The sequence below is a fragment of the Zeugodacus cucurbitae genome, chromosome 4 (genome assembly GCF_028554725.1).
Source record: "Zeugodacus cucurbitae isolate PBARC_wt_2022May chromosome 4, idZeuCucr1.2, whole genome shotgun sequence".
NCBI lineage: Eukaryota > Metazoa > Arthropoda > Insecta > Diptera > Tephritidae > Zeugodacus > Zeugodacus cucurbitae.
The window spans coordinates 58,286,448-58,293,904 of NC_071669.1; positions in this window are offsets into that span (position 1 = coordinate 58,286,448).

The window sequence follows — 7,457 nt, forward strand, 5'->3', positions numbered from 1 at the left end:
CTAAATCCGATCATTGTAACAGCGAATAAAGAGCAAAAATCGGAAGGGAGATATTTGCCAACCAATATCATTTATACTACGATTTCTACTAGCCCACCATCTCATCGAAAAACTGTTCAACAAATCACTGGTCTTCTGTTAAGATTCTTCTGAAAAGTTTTTTACCCTTTTTATATTAGAAACAGACTCCAATAGTTTTCGATGTATGCCAGAAGAATACTGCTCTTTGAAAACCCTAATTTTTGGTTTTAAAAGTGACCCCTTAATAACTATCCCACGAAATATCTGACCAACTAATATCTTTTACAAAAAGTTTATTAAAAAGTGTTAACTAGTATATATAGAACTAGATATCCATCATATTCAGAACAAATTTCAAATATTATTTTAAAAAATTAAAAAAAAAAATTCCCGCCCAAGCAGTGCCGTGATAACTCTACGCACTCCGCAAGCAAACTAAGCCAACTAACGCTCTCACGCACTCGCAACACTTTACACGCTGTCCGCAAACCAAAACTCAAACTCTGGAGTGGATATGTATGTGCTTGTATGGAGACTTGATTGCTGCTGACCAAAACCATATATATTTTTTGATGTTTTTATGTTTTGGGAAAACGAATTTGGTCAATGACCCCCGAACAAGCGAGTCTACATGCGTACAGCTGAAGGATCACCAACACAAACAACAATAAATACACTTGTCTTTCAATGTGTTTGTAACACAAGCGAAAGAGTCTTTTAATGGAGCTTCTTCACACCGATGATCACAATCATTTTTGTGTGTGTGTATGTATAGATATGTGTGTGTTTGCGCTTGCACTGGAATTCTGTTGATTATCACTTGTAGTTGTTATCTTTTTGGCCTTCAAAGCCGGCCGGTAAAAGTGAAATGTGTCGACGGCGCTGCCAACGTTGCGCAGCGGCAGTGAGTGAGCGGCATATGGTTGGCAGGCCCAAAAAGCAACACAAATTATGGCAACAAACACACACACCACCGTAGCGTATGAATGATAAGTATTTTTGACTCAGCCCGGTTATTTTGGGCTTAAACATCATCATTGCTGCGCTCAGTGAGAGAGAGAAAGGGCCGTGGCAGTGAACGCATTTCATTTCCTGCTCATTCGTTAAATCGGTTATGCTTTTTTTTTGCTTCTTTGTTGCGTATTACAATGTAGTACTGCCTGTAAACGGTGTCAGTGAACTCTGCTGCCTGCAGTGTTGTTGTAATTGTATTTTAACACGACTTTTGTTAGCTTTATTTTGTAACAAATTTCTTTATTGTAATTTACTTTTTTCTTGTTTTGTGATTTTTTTGATTTTTCTATGCGTTAATTTTCATTTGAGTTTTTTGAGTTTTTCATGGAGCCCACCAGCTGTTCTCATTTGTACGCAGAGGTTATTGACTCATCTTCACGGTAGAGTATTTTGTAGCTTAGCCGAAAGTTCAGCGCACAATTTTATGGAATTTAGTTACGTGATGCCTTGCGCGCATGTGCATAATCACTTCACTAGGCTGCTACTAGTCACTGCTTAAATCGAAAAAGTGGCAAAGTTTAGTTTTGAGAATTTCTTGAAAAATATTTGTATTTCCACGATCGTTGTTTGACTCACATATTCGGCACATATATGGTATAAAATCCATTGAAAGTTACAAAACTCTAATATTAGGTATATGGGAGCTAGGGGAAGTTATGACCCGATTGCACAAATTTTTGTCACGGAGACATATTATTAGAAAAACCATATTCCCGCTGAATTTCTTCAAAATATCTGAGAGTTGCCTAGATTTTCGGTAAAAAATTTGTTAGAATCACTGAGGGTCTCATATTCGATATATAGGGTCTTGAAAATTTATAGACCGATTTCGACGAGTTTTAGAAGGGCGATGCCACTCTTTAAATGCAGTAATTTTGCAAAGTTCTGTTCCGATATCTTCACTAGGGCTTACTTAATATATTGCAAAGTTAAGGATTCAGATCGACTTCAAACTTCTGGTATATAGGAAGTAGGCTTGGCCGATTTGGCCTATTTTCAGAACTTATTTTCATAACGAATTTCATTGAAATTGGTAGAGTAGTTACGGAAATATGATTTTTATCCCATTAGTGGGCGGAACCACGCCCATTTAAAATTTTGTATACCATTTTGAGTGCAGCTCTTCTTTACCATCTTTATAATGAAATTTAAGTTTCTGGAGGTTTTCTTTAGAGAATTAAAGCACTTCAGTAGTTTTCAACATAACTTTTGTATGGAAGGTGGGCGTGGTTATAATCCGATTTCCACAATTTTTGGACTGTATAAGTTAGTACGTAAAAAAAAAAAGACTCTTGAAAGTTCCCTTGGCATAGCTTTAGCACTTTATGATATAAGTACAAAAGCCTTAGTAGGGAGCGGGGAAAGGGGGGCTTTACTCGTAAACAAAACTACAATACTCTCTTTAGCAACTTTGTTGCGAGAGTATAAAAACGTTGCCTATAATTAGGCAAATTTGTATATACTAATTCAGACCATTTTTGAGAGCCTCAACACCCTTTAGAGTTTCCAAATAGATAATCAAAGGCATTTCTATAGTTTCTTTTTTAGTTTATACAGCCTTTATGTAATCAATCGGAATTTTTATTAGCTGGGATCTTCATAAAATCATCCTAAAGATAGGCAACAAGTTTTATCGTACAAAAATGACAAAATGTTGCCAACCATTAGACACACTGCTCAATTCCAAAATCTATGTGGCTAGATTGAAATTTTAATCTTATAAATAACATTGTAGAAACAGTACTAAATTGACCTTAACTTTTTCCCTTTTTTTATCTCATGAACCACTCGACCAATTTCAGCAAAATTTGGTACATAATATTTTCCTGATATCCTGATATTAAGCCTAAAAACTTACAGAAATCGCTCAACATACACACCTACTTCTCATATAACACAATTTTAAAATCCGACTTAATCTCGACTTAAGCGCTTTATTGTGTAAACACAGCGCAATCAAACTGCTTAACAACTTCTTTATCCTATAAATATTACCATTTACCAAAAATACCATTTTACAACCCAAAAGGTCATTGTACGCTCATATTTGCTTTTAGCCAACTCAAAATACTTCCGCTTTTGTAAATATTTAAGCCACACACTCACTTTACTCCACATGTACCACTTTTATATCTCTCCGGGCGACCTGCTCATCATTCTACCAGCTCTCTTACAAGAAACAGCCAAAATTTTCTCTTCATCTCAAAACCTCAAAACAAAATTTTTGGTTTTTTTCGTGTCTTCTTGGCATCGATTTTATTAATGTCAACATTACGCATGCGCTCTACACACACACACACACTTCCGCATTCGCTTTTAATTTTTGGTTACACACAGACACACACCGAAAATGCACTTTTGGCATTCCACGCTGCAGCAACCATGATTACATTTCATTTTACTTTTCATCCCATTTTGCCCAGAAAGGTTCATTGGCCTTTTTCACTTGTTGATGCTCGCACACACACTCAAACAAACACCTGTTGTTGTTGTTGCATTTGTGTTTCCATTTACTTTTTGTTTTTTGGTTGTTGTGCGTTCATCGATTTCGCTATTCGATCAGCTGATCTCTACTTTTTCATTTTGTCTCAACTCTTTGACCATTGTTGTTGTATAGAATTCCCGTTCGTGTCGTTTTGGTGCATTAGCAGTCGACTTTTTGGTGTTCTACTGTTGTTGTTGTTGCACTGTCACCGACTTTGTTGGGTAAGGTTCGTTTGTTCTGTGAGAATCAAACAAAAAGCCGTGAAAAAAGAAAGGTGTGTGACAAATCGAATTTTTGGTCGAAAGTTTAGAGTTCATTGACTGCGGCCAATCGCGCTTGGAGATAAATCTCAATGTGGATGAAATCAAAATGTTGAACGGAAGACAACTGGTTGGACAAATGTGTACAGAAATTTTGTTGTATGTTGAGATGAATGTGATACTTGCGACAAATAGAAGAAATATAGCCCAACTTTTTTCTCGAAAACTAGATCTCATGATAATATACTGTCAATGTTTCAAGATTTCAAGAAAGCTCTATGTCAATATCGAGTAAGCAAACTTATGAATTAGAGCCAGTAACTGTCACCGAGTTCTTTTCTTTGAAAATAGTCAAGTATATAAAAATATGATTTTATAGATAATAAACTATTATGTTCCGACTATAGAACATTTTTCAAAGCTCTCAAACTAATACTATGAAATATTATCCATAGGTATATCTAATAATAAGATTTTTAACTCGGTAAACAATTTACTTCTTTCAATGTCATTCCTAGCTCAATAGAAATTGAAGTATAAGAACCCGATCGAGTAAAAAAATGGCGAAATATATATATTCTATGATGTTTTTATTTTGCAATTAAAAAAGGTTCTATAGAACCAGTTTGTACCTTTCCCGCTTAAAGTTACTCTGGTAAATACATACCTATCATTATCTAATAGAGAACTTATAACCTTTTCACACAGACAAATTAATTGCTCAATTAACATTTTGATTGAGAAACCAGTTTTTGCCCTTCATACTGCCGGCTACTCGAACTAAATATAGAAAAACGAGCAGAGGCCGGTTAATTGATCAATGAGGATGCTATTAAAAACAGCAAGAACTGCGTATTTTAAATTTAATCCTTAGATATTGAAACTAAACACAAATTGAGTACAATGGCTGTGCCTTATATGGTTGTTCTGAGCATAAATTCTATACAATCATCGCATTTTTCTTCGCTTTTGGCAAATAATTCATGAATTCGTTGTACAAAATTTTTGGTGTATGCCAGGAAAGACAAGACATTTTATTGGTTTTTTGAGTCTAGAAGAGATTACCTTCAAATGAACTTAATCACTTCATAACTTTATAGTATTTATGAAATACATCTTAATTGAAAAATATTACAGTTTTATTGCTCTAAGCGTATTTCACTACTTTGGCAACACTGCTTCATAAGATACTTGCTATTTCTTGATGGTTAAAGTTGGCTACAGTTGTTGGTTATTCTTGAAATATACATATTATTTTTAAAAACCATTTTCACAATGGATCTTTCATTCTTTTCTTAAGGAGATCATCCCGTATGATGGGCTCAAAAAGAAAGTGTTATAAACAAAAATATCAAAAATCTAAGTCGTTTTAAGACGGAGCTGTTCGAAGCGCTCAGTTGACAACTGGAAACTTTGAATGCGCTTTTTTTTTCAAATCTGTGTTTTTCAAACTATCCTCCATCATATCTCAAAAACGGCTTGACCGAATGACTTGAAATTTTTGGGTGCATTCTGCATATTTAAACACATAAAATGCTTTGTTGTTGATCAAAAATGCCAAAAACTTCGAATTTTTATAGCAAGAAAATTAACAAAAAATGCAAAATTCTAAATTTTTTTTTCAAATATCAATAGTCCAATTTTTGGTATATTCACTTGATCGTAGTGCGTTCCATGCATTTAAGCTTACTGATTAAAATGCCGTTGATTATATATGCTGTAACTCATGTTCTACACAATATTTTTAGCTTAAAATATATATTTATATTGTCGGAATATATGTTAAGGCAGTAGTCTGCTTTACAGGCTTCAAAAAATCGATTTTTCTGTTTTGTCTTAAATCTCTTCCAAAACTATCCAAGAATGTGTCTTTAAAATTCCAGAGGCCAATGCGACATATTTTAGAAGCTAGAGCAGTTTTAGTGGCCGAGCGTCGAACAGGTGCGATATATATTTTTTTGGACCGAAAACTTTAAAGCGTGTTTTCTCGAGTTTTCATTTTCACAAAAAACTAACGGTGCCGGCGATGGCAAAAAGAATATATGTCCGATTGAAAAAAACCAAAGTGATCTAGCTTCAGTATTAAATTATCTTCTATTTGAACTAAAAAAGTTGGACAAAAGTATTATTTAAACTACTTGTTTTTCAACTTAAAGTAATTTTTTTTTTTAAAGTGATTTTTTTTTTTCAAACTTGAAAAAATTTGAAATTTTTGAACTTCTACGATATTTTTTTAGTTCATAACGAAAATAAACTTATAAAAATTAAAAAAAATTGGTTCGACTGTTTCAGATGCATCGCACGACCTCCATCACCAGCACCGATTTACAAGTGCAGACTCCAGGCGCTCCAGAAAAATACTTACAACTTTGCAAAAATTTCAATATTTTTTAATAACAAATATTGTTTTTTAAGCCTTAAATATAGTACACTAACGTCTTAAAATTCCGTTTACTTCAATCATTTCCTGCCCTTTCATAAAAAAATTGCTATAAAAAACGTTTTTTTCGGTTTCTAAAGCAGACTACTGCCTTAATAAATGGAAATAAACTTAAGCTCCTATCTATTTACTGGTCGTAGAAAAAAAAATTCTAAAAATCACTAAAAAACAGGCCGTCACATAGAGTGATCCCCTGAAGACGCTAATTTTTTATTCAACATGAACTTAGCAAAAATATTCGAGTTGGTTATTTAAGCGAGTGTTATTTTGCTCCACTCGCTTAATAAGTAATTAAATTTTAAATAAATTTTTTCTCCGCCCTTCCAGAAAACGTGAGTAATAGTTTAAAAGGTGCAGGACTTTACAGCGGAACTGTGGAAAAATCCCTCTTAAACATATAAATACATATAATATGACAAAATTCTAATAATATTCCACAAAGCCACTCAACGTGGCCAGAAATGCACATAGCACATGCGTCACAAGGGGATTCTCTTCAATTATGCAAATTTTAATGAACAAGTGCTTGCAAGAATTCTAAATGCTCACATAATGAATCAGCTGCACATGTGGGCCACACCTCAAAGCAAAAGTCATCCGAAACTTGTTTTTGGAATGCGTATTGAAATCTTAAATTAAGAAACCTCATGCGCCTACATCATTCATATTTATTTACAAATGTACATATATACAATATAAGTATGTTTAAATTTAGCCAATCAGTCAGAAGGTAAAAGTCCGAGAGACACCAAGCAATATTAGTAAATGAAATTTCGTTTATATATGAGATTTTTTTACAATTTTTTAATTTTCAACTCCACAAAAAAATTGTAATGGGGATATTAAAGCGTCTTTATTTCAACGTACACGCTCGCACGTAACTTTCACATGCCGGGCCTGAGTGGCAACAAGTCAAGCGATTATGTCATAATTTGCGCTGCCTTGGTCAAGCGAGCAGTGGAAAGGAGTCCGAAGAGGGAGTGAGAGTGCAAACGCAGAAAAATGAGTGGCGTGGCGTGAAGTTGTTTTTGTCTGGTCAACAATGAAGTCGAAAGTCAAATGATGCGGTGCAATAACAAATGTAGTTAAACTCATGTGTAATTAGGAGAGTTATATTTAGAGTTAGCTCAGTTCGTGTATGTGTCTAGTTGTAGGGTTGCCGTTGAATGGCATGAAATTGTACAATAATTATATTGTAGCAACAAAGAGCAATTGCCGTGCTGCTATTATTGTTGTT